Source organism: Tenrec ecaudatus, chromosome 4 (genome assembly GCF_050624435.1).
Source record: "Tenrec ecaudatus isolate mTenEca1 chromosome 4, mTenEca1.hap1, whole genome shotgun sequence".
NCBI classification, from domain to species: Eukaryota; Metazoa; Chordata; class Mammalia; order Afrosoricida; family Tenrecidae; genus Tenrec; species Tenrec ecaudatus.
This window is the reverse complement of record NC_134533.1, coordinates 26856494-26873012: the sequence shown is the minus strand read 5'-3', so window position 1 is coordinate 26873012 and position 16519 is coordinate 26856494. Positions and strand designations below refer to the sequence as shown.

Here is a 16519-nt window from a genome sequence, read left to right as displayed (position 1 = left end):
AGATCAAGTCCATAAGTCTGATATTAGCCCATATGCCCAATACCAATCTGTAAAGTCCTCTTCAGACTCACAAAACACATGCAATGACGCTGAATGCAGGAAGATCACAGGCCAGTGGGTGCAAAGTCAGTGGCGGTAGAAACATCTCAGCACTAGCAGGGGTCTCCATGTGGTTTCTCCAGCTTCTAGGGCTGCATCAGGATAGGTCCACGTGGCTTCTTCTCAGGGATGTCTCACTGGAAGTGAGCCAAGAATCTCCCACCTCCAAGGAGGAAAAACCATATTTCCCAAAATTCTCAGGAGAAAGTCATGTCCATACAGAGGCTTCATTGGTTATATCTTGGTTGACAGGCAAGACTCCACCCCTTCACTTATAATCCTCTCAAATTGACACCAGATTATGTAACTACCACACCGTTGTTGCTTGTATGGGAGAAGTGTCAGACCTTCTAATTAGTGTAAAGGTCTTTATTTGAGCCTCATCCAGAGGTAAAATAGGGTTCTGTTGTTTATCACTCAATATATTTCAAAGCTATATAACAATGACATTCGAGGTACTCAGACATTTCTTCCTCTCCACTAACCTAGGCTGACATTGGGATCAACGTATAGAAACAGTTTCAAATCCCTAAGACTTCTAAAGGTAGAAAGATACTGGGTGGGTTGAAGTACTGTGTTAGATTGCTGTAGTACTAGAAGGGAAATACAGTTAATTTAAAATTACATTCTGTGATTTCTTAGTACAAAATCCCAGACTTCTGGTTTGGGAAAAGAGGCTGGTTTCTGATTTCTCTGCAAATGAAAGCAACCTTGGTCTTTTGATTCAATGTTAAAACTCTCATGTGCCCATTGCAACACATGGAAACAATCTAACGATGTAGGTAGTAAACTGGGAAAGCCCCTATTCCAGCAGACCCCCTAGCCTACCCCATATATGAAAAGGGGCAAGCACAGTCATAACTGTCGTGCATGCCCTCGTGTCTTCCCCACCCACCCAATTAAAAGCAGCCCTTCAAGGCTTGCGCACACTTGCATGAATAGCTCTGTAGCATACATTTAGAGAAGTAGGTTCACATAGCTAAATGGTGTTTACATTTGAAATGTTGCTGTCCAATCGCCTCCTGTGAAACTGTACTTGTTCGGATGTACGGTCTTGTCAGCGTCCTACAGAAGCCCGGGTGGCATACTGGGCTATGCATTGGGCTACAAACCACAGTTCAAAACCACCAGCCACTCCATGGAAGACAGATGAGGCTGCCGACAGCCATCAAAAGTCTCGGAAGCCCACGGGGAAGTTCTGTGTCCCACAGGGTCACCTGTGAGTCAGAACCACCTCCGTGTCAGTGAGAAATGACTGGACTCCGTGGCAGTGCGTGAAGTGGGTTTGGCTTCTTCGTCTTGGAATGAAGGAGCTCTGTGGGCACTGCGGGATAAGCTTTGGCAGCTGCCCCAGGGAGAGAGATGAGGTTATTCCCGTAGAGTTACAGGCTTCGGAACCTAAGTGCGGTTCTGCGCGCTCTGCTCTGGTCTGTGAGTCAGAATCAATTTGGGGGGCAGTGGGGTGAGCATCATACCAGAGAGCATGTCTCCATTTTCTTGTTAACATTAAGCACCTCAAAACTGACTGCCTCTGAGTCCCTTCTGACTCATAGCAACCCTGTAAGTCAAAACAGTCGCTACAATTCAATTAAAATACTTTGCACCTTCCAGTGGTGTATTATTCAATAGCATGCTGTTAATTGTTCTTTGAGTGCTTTTCCCAATGATTCTGTGAATGACTTTTTCATGTCTTTGCCTATTTCTATTAAATTATTTGCATTTGAAATCTGTTTAAGTGCTCTTCATGTGCGTCTTGAATCTTAACTCTCTGTCACGTGCTATGCAGATATTTCCTCCTACGCGCACATAGTCATGTCTTCATTTCGCTTATGGTGTCGTGCCACACATCAGCTTTCTTTACCTGTCCATCCTTCCCTTTGCAGTGTATGTTCTGTATTCTGCACACAAATCTCTTCCCAGGCCTTAGGATGAAATCCTTTGATAAAAATGGTGCCCATTCTTTCCTTAGCTCTGTAATGTTTTTGTTTGTTTGGTTCATTGAGCTGTCTAGAATGTTGTTGTTGTTGTTTTAAATGCTGTGAAGTAAGGATTTAATTTTTCCCCCCAAAGTGGATAATTAAAGTGATCGACTTTTCAAAAAAATAAAAAATAAAGTGATTGAGTTTTCAATGATCTCTTCTTTTCATACTTTCTGAAACTGGAAACTTCATTTTTTTTCTGTTCCCTTGGTCTATTTCTCTTTTCCTTTGTTCTATTTTAATGACTCTTCTTGTTGCATATCTATTAAAGTGTGTATTTTCACATTTAAAATTACATCTTTGTTGATCTTGCTAATTAATTTTTCCACATCAGTTTGTGACTCACCTTGCCAAGATCACTTTACCTACATGCTGGCAAGTCCACACTTGCATCTTCCATCAGATTTTTCATGAGAACTTAGATGTGGTTGTCTCCTTTCTTTCCTTCCCTTTGATGATAATACCAAAGAGGAAAATAAAAACAAACTCACTACCACCGAGTTGACAGGGTAGAACTGCCTCCGGGGGTTTCTAAGACTGGCTCTTTACAGGAACATAGAGCCTCTCAGAAGCCCTACAGACTCGGGTTCTCTCTGTCGTGGAGGGCTGCTCGGAGTCAGAATCCACCCCCAGCCCTTGGCTGCCATTGCTTAACAGCTTTAGCTTTTTCTTGTAATTACAAGTGTATTTCTAAATGGTCCTTTTGTCTAATAAATTCTTTAATGCCGCAACATTAGGCATTTCTATTGATTTTTCTGTAATTGTGGAAGTGATTTTTATCTCTCACGCTGCCTTTCCCTCATCTCTTAATCTCCCCTTTTCAGATTTTTATCAGCGGTCTTACTGTGCCATTGAGCGCATTCTGACTCATAGCAACACATACACAGCAAGCACAGAACACGGTGCTGTGCCGCCCTCCGTCACTGCTGCGGTCGAGCCGGGTGTTGCAGTGCATGTCAGTCCGTCTCGTAGAGGGCCTTTCTCTTTTTTTGTTGACCCTCAACTTGACTGAGCATGATGTCCTTTCCCTGAGAATGGTCCCTCCTGATAAGATGCCCACAATCTGTATGATGAAGTCTCATCACCTCCGCCTCCAAGAAGCCTTCTGGCTGCATTTCTCCCAAGACAGATGGCTTTGGTGTCCTGGCAGTCCGTCGTGTATGTCTTCGATGTTCTTTGCCAACACCGGAATTCCAGGGCAACAGTTCCTCGGTCTTCTCTTGCTCACTGGTCAGCTTTACTCTGCCTCAGAGGCCGTTGAAATTACCGCGACTTGGGTCAGACCCACCGTAGTTCTCAAAGTGACTTCTCGCTCGTTGTTAACACTGTACAGAGGAGGCTCTTTGCACCAGATTCATCCAATGCAATGTGTTGCTGGATTCCATGACTGCGCTTCTTCCATGACCATCGATTGTGGATCTAACTAAAGTGAAATCATTGACACCTTCAGTATTTTCTCCATTTATTGTGACATTGCTTATTTGTTCCATTGTACTTTTATTGTATGTTGTGCTGTGGTCTATACTGAAGGATGTACTCTTTGATCTTCATCCGTAAATGCCTCAAATCCTCTTCACTTTCCGCAAGCAATGTTGTGTCAACTTGCAGGTTGTTCATAAGTTTTCCTTCCGTCTGGATGCTGGTTTTTCTTCATATAATCCAACATCTTGGGTTATGTGCTCAGCACACAGATTGAATGAGTATGGTGAAAAGTCTAACCCTGACTCATACCTTCCTGATTTCTTCAACCATGAAACATCCCATTGTTCTCTGGGTCTGCACACAGGTTCCACATCAGCACTATTGAGTGTCCTATAATTTCTGTTCTTCAAAATGTTGTTCATTGTTTGCTCTGACCTACACAAATACCTTTATTTGGTTGATGAAACGTCAGTAGAACATATTCCTGGTATTATCTGGCTTTCAGCCAAGTTGTATTTGGCACCGGCAATGGTATTCCCCCATTCTATTCACTAAAGGTTTTCAGCGGCTCCTTCCTTCCAGATGGGGAGTCTAGTCCTTCTCCGTGGTCTGTTCTTAGTCGGGAACCTCTGATGACTCTGCTGGCATTAGAAATGTCAACGACATAGCTTCCAGCCTTCCAGCCACACCCAAGCCCCACAGCATGACAAACAGACTGGATAACCACGAGAAGAATGGGGTTCCAGACCACTTCGTGGTGCCCATGTGGAACTTGTACACAGATTAAGAGGCAGTGGTGTGAGCAGAACAAGGGAATACTTCATAATTTAAGATCAGGAAAGGTGTGTGTCAAGGTTGTATCCTCTCACCATACAGTAGAACCCTGGACCTTGACGCTAATCCGCGTAGAGATACAATGCAGTCGAGTTCCAAATCAAAATTTTCCCATAAAAAATAACTGAAAACAGTTTTCAGCTACCAAGTTTTTACCCTATCCTTGCCTTTTTATATAAAACATTACACAGAAATCTCAAAGTAAATAAGTTCAGAGTTAAATACTATAATTTAAATAAGAAACACAACATTAAAAAAGGTTTTAACAACTAAACTATGGCCCATACCTTGAGATTGATGAGCATCCGGGTCTGTGGACACGGACGTGGAGAGGAGGGATGGAGAGTCATTGTTTGGAAGGGGAATCCCCTTCCATAAAACCAACTGGTAGCTGCTTTTCAGCAAATTTTTCCCCTTCTTTGCCTTTTTTCACTAGAACATGGCTGTTTTTCTCTTTTAAAAAAAAAATCTGTCCAATGTGGTCTGCTGTTGGCATTTCCTTAACTGTTTTCTAAAAGGTTTTACTAAATTATCATCAACAATATCGATAACATGGTTAACCAGTTCTGACATACTTTGTCTGACATACTTTGGACATGGTGTCAAGAGAGATCCGTCCATGGAGAAGGGCATCGTATTTTGTCACGTGGGGGGCAGGGAAAAAGAGGATGATGGATTGACAGCAGGGCTGCAACAATTGACCCAGCACAGGACCACGTGTGAGACGGTCCTGAGGCCGTCTTTCCCTCTGTTGTTGCCTGTGGGTTAGGACTAAGTGGACAACAACCAGCAACAACGATATTCACTGATCTTAGTGCTGGGACTCTAAGGATTGTTTCCTGCTGAACAAACTTTACCATTACCTTCTGTGTACAACTATTTATTTTTCCTAGAGTTAGTAACTTTCATTTAAAATTTTTCTCATAGTTTATCCGAATCTCGAAATTATACCACACCTCCAGTAGCTTTAAAATGCTTCATCGTTTGCTTTCATGACCTTTATTGATTCTGATTTCTTTCTTTGGGAGCTATGCATCCAAGAATGTAATAACATCTTGTTCCATTCTGGTGAGTCTCTTTCAAAAACTTTCCAAGCTGTTCTTTTTTTATAGCATCGTATTCCTGTTTCATGGGTATAATAGTTTATCTTTCTAAAGTTACTAAGTTAATCTTTTTTTGTTTTTATAGGTCTTTGTGTGTCTCCCACAGAAGACACTATTTCCTCAAGTTTCTTTATTTTATCTTATTTCGGTCTCTCTTTTCATATTACAAATGTGACCCAAAAGTCTGGTCATTCTTGATGGTTCATGTTTGAGAATAAGGTTTGCTAGACCTGGTTTCATGGATGGGACTTTTAAAATGGTGGATTTCAACATCCAGTAACAAAGGAGCTGGCTTTTCCAAGTTGTCCTCAACTGTGACTCTCATGAGAGAGAGGGTTTCTTAGCTTTTCTAAGCAGATATCTTCCATTTTTCTGCCTGAAAAGAATGACCAAGTCTAGCCGCTGAATGTTGTGTTGCTGAAAGAGGGGGCTAGCCGAAAACGAGGGGGTTGATCTCCACTCACTGCACTGGGGTGAGAAGAGGACCTTGAAAACATTCCCTTTGTTCTACACTTTCTTCTGGGATCTCTCGCACCTTCAGTTCTGCCTCGAATTCCACCCGTTATCAGTTCTTACAGCACACTGCTTGCCTGTTCTCAGTTACCCACCTGCTTTTAGGACTGAGCATCCGCGGGTCCACTGAGGGAGCATGCTGGTATAAAAGTTGGAGTTTATGTTTCTGTTTTGTCTTTGGACGGTTTGGGATGATAATTTGCAGAATAGAAGGAACCAAAGCTACTTTCTTTACCAGCTCCAAATAGAAAGTCTTTTTGTCTTATTTTTTTTGTTTGCTTTTCTTGTATATTGAGGGTTTAGGAGGCCTTTGTGGCATAAAGCTCATTCTTCATTGTTTATGAGGTTATTTCTGAGTTCTAACAGCCATCTGCCCTTTTTCTCCTCCCTCTGTTAGGGATTGCCTCGCTCAGTCTTGGCTGCCACAATCAGACAGAAAGTACTTCCTTGCATCTCTAGGAGGGGGCAGGAAGGGAAAGAGTGGTTTTAATATGTAGATGATTTGATGGCTTGGCTATCTTGCTATCTTAGCTTTATTGCATTGAGGTAAGGGAAAATGATCGGTTGTATTATGTCTTCAGGAAGCAGATCTGGACACAAAATAGATGTGTGTGTTTTTAATTTTGTTTTTTCCTTCTTAACGGAGCATGTATTAAAGGTCTCCTGTGTGCAACCACAAGGAGTGCTGGTGCTGCGGTGCTTAAGCGCTTACTTGCTAACCAAACCCACCAGCCACTCTGTGGGAAGAAGATGGCCATCTGGGGAGCCCGGAAACCCTGTGCGGCAGCTCTCCTCTGTCTTGTTCGGTTGTGATGAGTTGGTATTCCCCCCAATGGCAATGGGCTTGCTTGGGTTATGTACAGCCACTCGGTAGGCCGTGATTTTCATAATGCTTTTGTGGACATGTGACTCATCGCTGATACATTGTTTGCATATTGTCTTCCCTGTAAACATAAATTAATGAGCTCAGTGTTGTGGAGAAACAAACACACAGATAGTATGAGGAGTTTGGAATTATAAAGTGATGAGAGTGACTGTCATGGACCACAGACAGTCTAGCTGCTTTATAGCTGTGCCATTTATACACACCAGCCAAAGACAAATACAGCAAGTACCTTTTCCTAGCTGGAAACGCAGGCAACAAAAATGAGGATCTAAACACTATTGACCCTTAGGTTTTAACAATAATTGCAGTACAGTACTGCATGGGTAATTTCTTTTAGAAGGATCAGCACAAGCTTGGTCCTTATGTAGTGGAGGCTAAAGATGTTCCAGATCTCTATCTTCTCCAAAATGTGGTACTGCTTCGTCCTCTCTTCTCCCTGCAGTAATTCTCTCACATCTTAGGGTTCCAGAATTCACTGCAGCATCTCATGGAACTCACGAATCATCAAGGATATGGCTCACGCAGTTGTGGAGGCTGGCATGTCCCAAATTCATAGTTTCAACATCAGTCTGGAGGATTCTTCTCCCTTACATGATCGCATGGGCTGACAACCCCAGAGTGGCCTCTGGAACTCACAAGGTTTTGGAAGTCTCAAGAACTGGAGATGACAGAGACAAGCCAAAGACTGTGGTCTTCCAGATCTTGCTCAATGTAGCCACCAGAAAAAATGGCAGAAAATGAAAGAAGGCTGCATTGATGAGCATGCCAGGGCCCACGTCACCAACATGGCTGTCCAACTCCTGGGCCAGGGTTTTTTTAGGAGCGTCTTCTAGAAAGGTAACTGGTATCTGATTGCTGTTCAGTAGGATGGTACAGCACAAGAGCTGATCTGCATACACATCCTTTGTCTAGACAAGCAACACCGAGATGGTGTTTTCAACCTCCCGACTTCAAAAGAACATGTTGGATTACACACTGTTGCTTTAAACATTAAGTGGGCCAGCTGTGGTCTCAGTCAGCTCTGGGACCCCAGCTCTTGGTTTTTATTCTTACTTAAGCAGGAAGTTGGCAGCCTGCCTAATAATGAAACAGTTGAAATAGGAAGTTAATTATTTTTTTCAAACACATATAGCAAATCTAAACTCACTGTCGTTGAGTAAATTCATTCTGTATCCCATATTACAGAGTAGAGCTGCCCCTGTGAGTTTCTGAAATCGTGACTCTTAATGGGAGCAGACAGCTTCATCTTTCTCCCACCTAGCGTCTGGTGATGGTGGCAAACTGCTGACCATTTGAATTGGAGTCCAACCTGGAACCACTACATTACCAGGGCTCCCTCCATACAGATGTCAGAGTGTAGCTAATTTGTGAAAGTCATAAGCATTCTTGTATACTAAGGGCAGACCACGCGTGCGAGGAAAGTAAGGGTGAGGACTTGACTCACACCCTCTGGTTAGGTGGGGAATAAAGATAGATTTCACCTTAATCCTGTGTTATCAACGTAACAGACACCAACCTCCACAAGCACAGGCATAGTCCTCACAAGCTGGAAGACTGGTGCGCAGCACTGAATTAAACGGCGACCTGGACCACAGGTACCTGTGCCTCGATTGTACAACCTAGACCAGAACATAGAAAGTCCTACGGGAATTGTCAGCTACCATAAATTTGAACACATGAGTACTTAAAGAGATCTATACAGATGTTCAGTAACACATATACCAATGGAAGGAAATCAAAGCTGTTTATCTCAACTATTTTAGTTTAGCAGATAGATAGAAATAACAATTTAATTGCTAATTTTTACTTGATGACATTACCTTGGTCTAAATATTTAAATTTAAATTCTTGTGTCTTATCTGGAAAGAAACCATAATTCTCATATGATGGATTTCAAGTCTAAGAACGGTGAATCTTCTACCTCGTCCAATTTTTAAAATATTGCACCGCCTTTCCCTATCTACAATATGTGTTGCTTAATTGTTGTCAATTCAATCTTGGTAAGACAAATCACATTTCAGTAGCTTGCTAGATAAAGGCACCTCAAATGAATTATGCTGCAAAAAAGACAAATAATTGCTCTCTATCCTTTTTGTTAGTCTTTTTAGCCAAGGTTTCTTCTCACATGAGATTCTGTTGCACTGAGGTGCATGAGTAAGTAAGTTGAACTCTTAATTTAGATCTGAAGAGTTCTTACAAATGTGTGCCTCTGTGACATTATCTTTTATCAAGCAAAGTGTCTTGATCAAAATGAACAAATGCCATTTATATGTCATATAGCTTTTCCTTGGAAAATGACAGGTCTATACTATTTTAAAAATATATAGTCATCTAATGTATTTGCCTGAAAGCTTAAACATGAGTGTTACCAACTGTGTACGTGTGTTTCTCATTGTCCAGTATGTGTTATGAAAAATATGGTCAGTTTAAACTCTGTCTTACAGATTTTAACAGATAAAGTGTCTGGGCTTTTTATTCTAGATAGATTAGTATTTGCTTTTATAACCTCCGCTTCTCCGTAGTTACATGTATACATATGTCTATCATCTAAAGCTCTGTCATTTTGTCTCCTAAAACTTACATTTTTGACTGTCTGCAAATAATCAGAATAATCTATCAAGGTCCTGACCTTGACCCTACAAGAGCCATTCAGCTGCTAGGCTCCATGACCACCGCTTCACCTTGGGGCAGCAGCTGGTCCCGGAGCAGCATCTGCTGGTGTGCCTGCCTAGATGCTGGGTACACAAGGGGAGGTGGTCCTCTTTAATAAAACGCCATCAACCTAACAGCTGTGTAGAGAAACCATTAATCCATCCCATTCCCGCCCTAGCCCTGCCCACCAACTATCAATGAAATAGTGTCAGTCCCCAGTATCTTGTTGACAAGCTATCAAATGCTTCTTGGGCCTGTGCCGCTTTCTCTTCCACTTTTGTTTTTCCCCAGGGGCCTCTGTACGCATCCCCACGGAATGAGTTTGTGGAGACATGTTCTTTGTGAGTCACCTCTGAAACATGTTGTTGTGTGTTGTGTGAGCCTTTCTTTTGCAGTCCAATTCCCATTTCAAAAGCACTTGAGCTCTCAGGGAAGTCACTATTTAAGATACTTCTTTATATCACATTATTATCTTTTAATTGATCTGAAATGTCCACCTGGCTTTTCCTGCCCCTTTGTGGGGTGCTCATGTAATGGAGAGGCCATCAGGACCCTGAATTTGCTCACTGTGGGGCTAGTGGCATTTGGCAGAGAACCTGTTAGCGGTTTCCCTGCTTTAGGCATGGGCACTGTGATCACGGTCCCTGCAGCCCAGTAGACCAGTGACCGCTCACAGAGACGTGTGAGCAGAGACGTGTGAGCAGCTGGACAGCGGTTAACCAGAAGGTCAGAAAGCAAATTGGGCCAGCACTGGGCAGGAACCTAACTGTGCTGCTCCTGAGGTGAGAGAGCCACAAGAGGCTTTAATGCAGAAGGAAGGTGGGATTCAATCTATGTTTTAGAAAGGCCATTGGTATTTTGTGTGTGTGGTGCTTCACAGATTGTGTGTGTGGTGCTCCAGGGCTCCTCCGCTTACATGCTGTCCTGGTTTTCTCTTGGTATTTGAGGGGGCACCCCCCCAAAAAAAAACAATTTGTTTTTCCAAAGCTATGTATTTAAATTAAAAAACAACAGCTTTCAAAGTACTCTCTATTGAAAGTTAATGCATTTGTTAAATCTGCGATTCCATTCTTGGGATCATTTTTCAAACTTATCTAATTGGATGGCTGACAGCACCTCCCTCTTTTTTTTTTAATTCACATCTCCTGCTGTCCTTTCATGTCCCTCTTCATTCAAGGAAACAAACTAAGAAAAGGCCCACAGAGCGAGGTCAGGTGAGTCAGGTGCCTGGGGCTAGAGAGGCATGCTGGTTTTTGCCCCAAACTGGCACACTGAGATTGCTCCGTGAGCGCGTGCATTGCTATGGTGGCGAACCCAGTCCCCGTCTGCCACAGATCAGGCCGTTTTTGTCGCGCGCTGTTAAACACAATCTTTTCAGAAAGCTTGGTACAGTCTGACCTGCTGGATGCACTATGCTCTTCACATCACAAAAACAAGTGAGCATCGTCTCGATCTTTGATTTCACATGACAAGCTTTTGGGGGGCGGGGCGTAAGGAGACGATGGTGTCTTCCACTGGCTTGATTGATGTTTGCTTTCGGGAGCGTAAGAACAGCACCGTGTCCCATCACCAGTTGTTGTCTTGCGGGGGAAGTCTGGGTCGCTTTGGAGCTGTTCTTTCAAAGCGCAGCATGTTTCCACTCGATGATCTTTTTCCGGGTCAGTCAGAGCCCCACGCACAAATTTTGCAGCGACCCTTCTCATTCCCAAATCTTCTGTTAAAACTTGCTGAACTGAGTTTCAAGACCGTCCAGATCACGTCCCCATGTCTTCATTGGATCATTATCGGTGGTCTTCGAGCAGAACATTGTCGACAGTTTCGTCCATTCAGGATGCTGAATGAGGTTTGCCCTCATCGACATTTCACCTTTTGTGAACAGAGAAAACCACTCTTGCGCTTGAGTTTTGCCATAGCTGTGTTCAGCATTTCTCTCAAGCAGGAGACAGACTTTCACAGCTGCATGCTGTGCTCTTAAATTGACCATCACAAGAAACGAGGTTCAATTAAAACTGAATTTATGAAAAAATTCACTGTGACCAGAGAGAACGTTCCAGGCTAGGCCACTGGGCGTACTAACTCAGAGAGTTGCGAGTTGTTCACCTAGGGGGGAAATGTCTATTACAAGAGCTACCTAGCGGGGCTTCTTTTCCATTTTGGGGGGCACTCCCTCATATTTTGGTGAAATGTGCCTATTTTCCTTCAGTGGACTATTTGTTACATCCTATTTTTCGGTAGCAGTGACCTTTTGGAGCCCAGATCTGACTTGAGCGATAGAAACTGGTCTGACCTAGAACCTTAGGTTTCATGAGGACCAGCCGTCTGGTAAAGGAGCCTGGCGGCACAGTGGCTGAGCACTTGGCTGCTCACTGAAAGCAGGTCAGGCCCACCAGTGGTACCGTGGAAGAAAGGTGTGGCAGTCTGCATTTCTCCGCGAACTTTTGGAAGCCTCCTTACAGCACAGCACAGAAACCTTGTGGGCACTTTCTTCTCTGTCCTTACACAGGGTCTTTATGAGGCAGTGGGCTTGCACATCAGGGGAGCCAGAGCACGAAGGTCTACAGCCTGCCACGTCAGTCAGCGTATCAGAAAGGGCCTGTCTAAGGAGAACCGCCTTTCCTTGGTCCAGATTTTCTCTCTTCACCAAGCCACAGGACAGTTGTTGTCTAGCACCCCAGATGAGAGTGGAGAGAGCTGCTAGCCTTTGTGACATTGGACCAGTACCTCCAAATGTAGAGATGTTTGCTGGGTGGGCCCCTAGCAGCAGCATCTTATACGTCCTGTGCCGCGTACTCTATGAACATGGAAAGATCTTGCTTCACTAGATCTGTTTAGGCCCAGGCATATTGCTTGGGCCCATATGTTTCTGCCCTGGCTCGGTAGGTCAGATGATTAGAAAAAGTTGCCCAAGATCCACATTTTGTATTTATTGTTTGTTGTTAGGCCCCATCCATTGGACTCTGACTCATACAGAGACCCCACGCACAGCTCAATGAAACACTGCCGGTCCCCTGCCATCCTCTCAACTGCAGAGCAAGGGTGAGCGTGAAATATCCTTAGACCAGATGGAGTGGCTGTGTTGTGGTCCAGGGAATATTGGGAATGGAGCATTAGGTAGAATAGTGGGAACTGTGGATCCCTGATGCTTCATCACAGGGTCCAGTTTCACTCTTCAGGCCATCTGACTATTTTTCTCCCACTTCTTGCTGGTTACTTCATTTTTAAAAACCTTGCCCAGTAGTGTGGGCGTCTTCCTCTGCTTGCTCCCAGTGGCTTATGTAGTTGAGCTGTCCTGTTACCTGGAATCATACTGATTCTACTACGGCTCTGGGGCAACCCTGTCATGTTCAGAAGCTTTGTTGCCAGTTTTTCTGCATTGCCTCCAAATCCTTCAGGGTTAAGTTTAGTGTTGTTCTGATTCCCCAGGAGCGGTCGATTCTGAGGTAAAAAGGTGGGTGGCTTTGAAGGTCTTGATAGGTGATCGACAGTGGGTAGATCGAGTTGCCTCCCGGACAAGAAGGTCCTCGTAGCCCGGGCTTCCCCTAGGAGTTCAGCTGCTCCGTGACGAAGAGCTCAGAGAGGCTTGCTTCTCAAGAACGCAGACCTCAGGCCATCGGGGGTGGGGTCAGGGGCTCTTGACCCCCTGCCGCTGGTGCTCAGTCCCACGCCTCTAGAATTGTCCTGGGTTTATGTCTGGAGGGGGTTCCACCCCAGAACCCCGAGAGAGCTTACGAATAGAATTCACTCGTGAAGAAGTCATGGGAAAGGGAAGAAGTGTCCCAATGTCCAGAGATGGGTAAAGAGGTCCAGTGTCCGCGCGGCTGCACACTGAATTCCACAGCGATCCAAAGACAAGCTCTGAAAGCGATCATTTGAACTGGTTGGTTTTGAGTTGGTTTTCTTGTTTTTCTGCATTTGGCAACTTTGGTGGTGTCCTGCCTTCCCGAGGCCAGACTGTTCTTGGAAATTTTGTTCATCACCATTTGAGCCCCTTGGGAGGTATAAACTCTTCCCAGCAATTCTTCTCTCAGGCTGCTCCCTTCCCGTGGAAGGCCTGTGTATTCCCTGCTTTCTGAATTCCACTCATCATGGACTTGGCAATGGGGAGGGGGTAGGGTGCATTGCATGTCTTCCCCTCCCTGGGTTTTCAGTTTCACTTTTGTTGTTGTTGTTGCTAGGTGTCGTAGCGACCCTCTACACAACAGAACGCAGCACTGCGCAGCGCTGCACCATCCTCACGACTGGTGCTACGTGTGAGCCTGTTGTTGGTGCCCTGGTGTCAGTCCATCTTGTAGAGGCCCCACCTCTTTTTCTCTGCCCCTCTTCTGTACCAAGAACGCTGTCCTTCTCCAGCGACTGGTCTCTAAATGCATGTCCAAAGTATGTGAGACCAAGTCTCACCATTCTTAAGATGCATTGTGGCTGTATTTCCCCAAACAGCTTTGCTTGTTCCTTGGGCAGTCCATGGTACTTTCAATATTCTCTGCCAACACTAAACACTGCTTCTTTGGGCTTCCGTAGTCAGTGTCCCACTTTCACATGCGTATGAGACCATTGAAAGTACCATGGCTTGGGTCAGGTGCACCTTCGTCTGTCCTCAAATAACTTGATTTTCAACCCTCTAGAGAGGTCTTGTGCACCAGATGTCCCCAATGCAGTTTGATCTCTTGATTGCTGCTTCCATGATCAGTGATTATGGGTGCAAGCAAGACAAAATCCTTGACAACTTTAGTCCCTTTTCCATTTAGCCTGATGTTGCCTATTGGCTCAGGTGTGAGGATTTGGATCTTCTTTCCCCCGAGTTGTAACTGCGGTTGACTGCATCTGTGGTAAGAGACCACGAAGAAGCTCACCATCAGCACTCAAACCAGCCCAGGTCCGAGGGGACATTCTCACGTCAGAAGCCCCCCTGTTCCCTGCAGGCCTCCCGCAAGGCTGGGAGGCAACTCTTTCTGACTCGATTGGGGAGAAGGCCTGTACTTGCTTTGGATCATCGCTGCTGTTTACTGAGGTCGTCTTTGAGAACGCCTCACCTTTGGACATCTAAGAAGTGGAATGGGAAGGAAGTGAGCTGCCTTCCTGGATCTAGGACAAGGATTGCAAACCAATGGTTTATGGGGTGGGGGTGGCCCACCAGCATTTTCGCTGGCTCAGGCAGTGTTTTCAAAAGTTGGAATCTTTTCACTCCCACATCTTTAGTTTCTCTTGGAAAAGAGACCTTACGTACTGCATGGGGACGAACACGTAGAGGTGAATAGTAGCTGAGGCTGCTAAGGAGTGCAGCCTGCACCCCTGGTCACCACAGCCCCCCGTCCCACCCTCACCCCCTGTCTCTGCTGTCTGCTCCGGCTTTACCTCACTTATGTGGCATTTGTATGTGAGTTCCCTTGTTCCAAGCAACCAACCCCGAATGTCTGATCTATCCCAATGGCCCATCTGCTCGACAGAGCTAAGGAATTGGAATGGATGACTTTCATTAAATCCATCTTTTCTATCTCCATGGTTCTCTGACATCATAGCCTGCAGGGGCCCCAGCCCTCTGCATGCTTTTGAAAATCCTTTTCCCCACTCCTGATATTTACTGTCGATGTCTCAGCCCAGTGTCTAGTGCCGTGCCCTGCCCGTGGAGTAGATGACAAATGCTTGGTTGGGCCCATCAAAGCAGAGACTCCTTTGTTGTCTCCTTAACCAGGCTCTATGCATCTGGTGTGTAACAACAGTACCATTAGGGGGCACCCTCTGTTAATTTGGAAATCAATGAAAAGAAGCTCGCCGTTCAGCAGTTCAGTTGCCCCAAGAATTTAAGTGAACTACGTTAGGAAATCAATAAGTTGCAGGAAGGAGATTATGAACCACCCACCCTTAACCCAGGGCTCTTCTGGGTATGGACATTCCAAGTTAATATCTAGAGTCTTTCCATCCAAGTGAAAATCAGCTATCTCTATAGTCCTGAAACACGGCCCAATTACTGGGTCTATTTACATGTAGCCCTCAGGGCTTCCTAGCAATGACCTGCTTCAGGTTTAATGACAAAATACCCCTGCAGGACAGCCCGCTCTGCCCGTGGTCTGCTCACGTCCACAATAAAGGCATCATTGAAGAACCCATCCAAGGATCCTTCCAGCTCGCAGAGGAGCTGGGGTATTGGAGCAGTGCCATGCATAGAGGTGAGAGCGTCAGTAGTCTGGGGTACACCGAGTACGTCACACTTGAGAAGTCAGCCAACATTAAGAAAAATAATAATACGTAGTGAAAACTCTCAGCCTATAGTAGTATGCTCAACAGGTTATGACAGTATATGCATTCGCTTTATTCTTCTCTGTGTTGGCAGCTTATCAGTTATGGCTTGCGGGTCATGATGATTAATTGGCATGGAACTCTCTAGTCTGGAAAGTTTATCTGATGTTAAATAATTTAATAACAAAAATTATTAAATTATTTTAATATCAGATAAAGCAGAATTCGCTACAAAAGGAAAAAATTATTTTTTTTCTTCATGGTGTCAAGTTGCCTTAAAGATTAAGCAGTGTAGGGCGGGAGACATCGGAAAGCAGGGTTCTTTATGTCCCTAAAAACTTCAGCATTAATAAAGAGGAGATTCAAATCATGCTTGGGGATCTCAAGCATTAAAAACTTATCTAATTAGGCTTTCTACCCCCTGTGCGGTAAATATCATGTTAGCCATACAGGTACGGTGCCAAGAATTTCTAATTAAGCTCTATTCTCTGTATCACAGAGCTCAAAGGAACGTGAGCTGTGTCCTTCCAGTGTGGCTCCCAGGCCTTTACCATCCAGTTTCTCCCAGCTAGCTATTGTGTAACCTTGCTGTTGCTTTATGTAACTCCTTTCACTGTTATACCATGGTTCTAAAAAATAGCTTTAATGATTCCAATGGAAAGTTGAAGGCATTTGCATCTGAGAAGTTGTTGTTCTTTTAAACCATGTGGGTTCATTTTAGAGTTGCTTGAATTCAGACCCTGTTTACTCCAAGCAGGTTTCTTTGGGGTTGGAGGAGGCCGTTAGTGGCTGATTGA

At 44.5% G+C, this 16519-nt stretch overlaps 1 protein-coding gene across 1 annotated transcript in view; it reads left to right on the top strand.

Annotated features, from left to right (window-relative positions):
- HSD17B12 (hydroxysteroid 17-beta dehydrogenase 12) overlaps positions 1 to 16519 on the top strand; it is a 176529-nt gene that overhangs the window by 127165 nt on the left and 32845 nt on the right. The window lies entirely within an intron of this gene.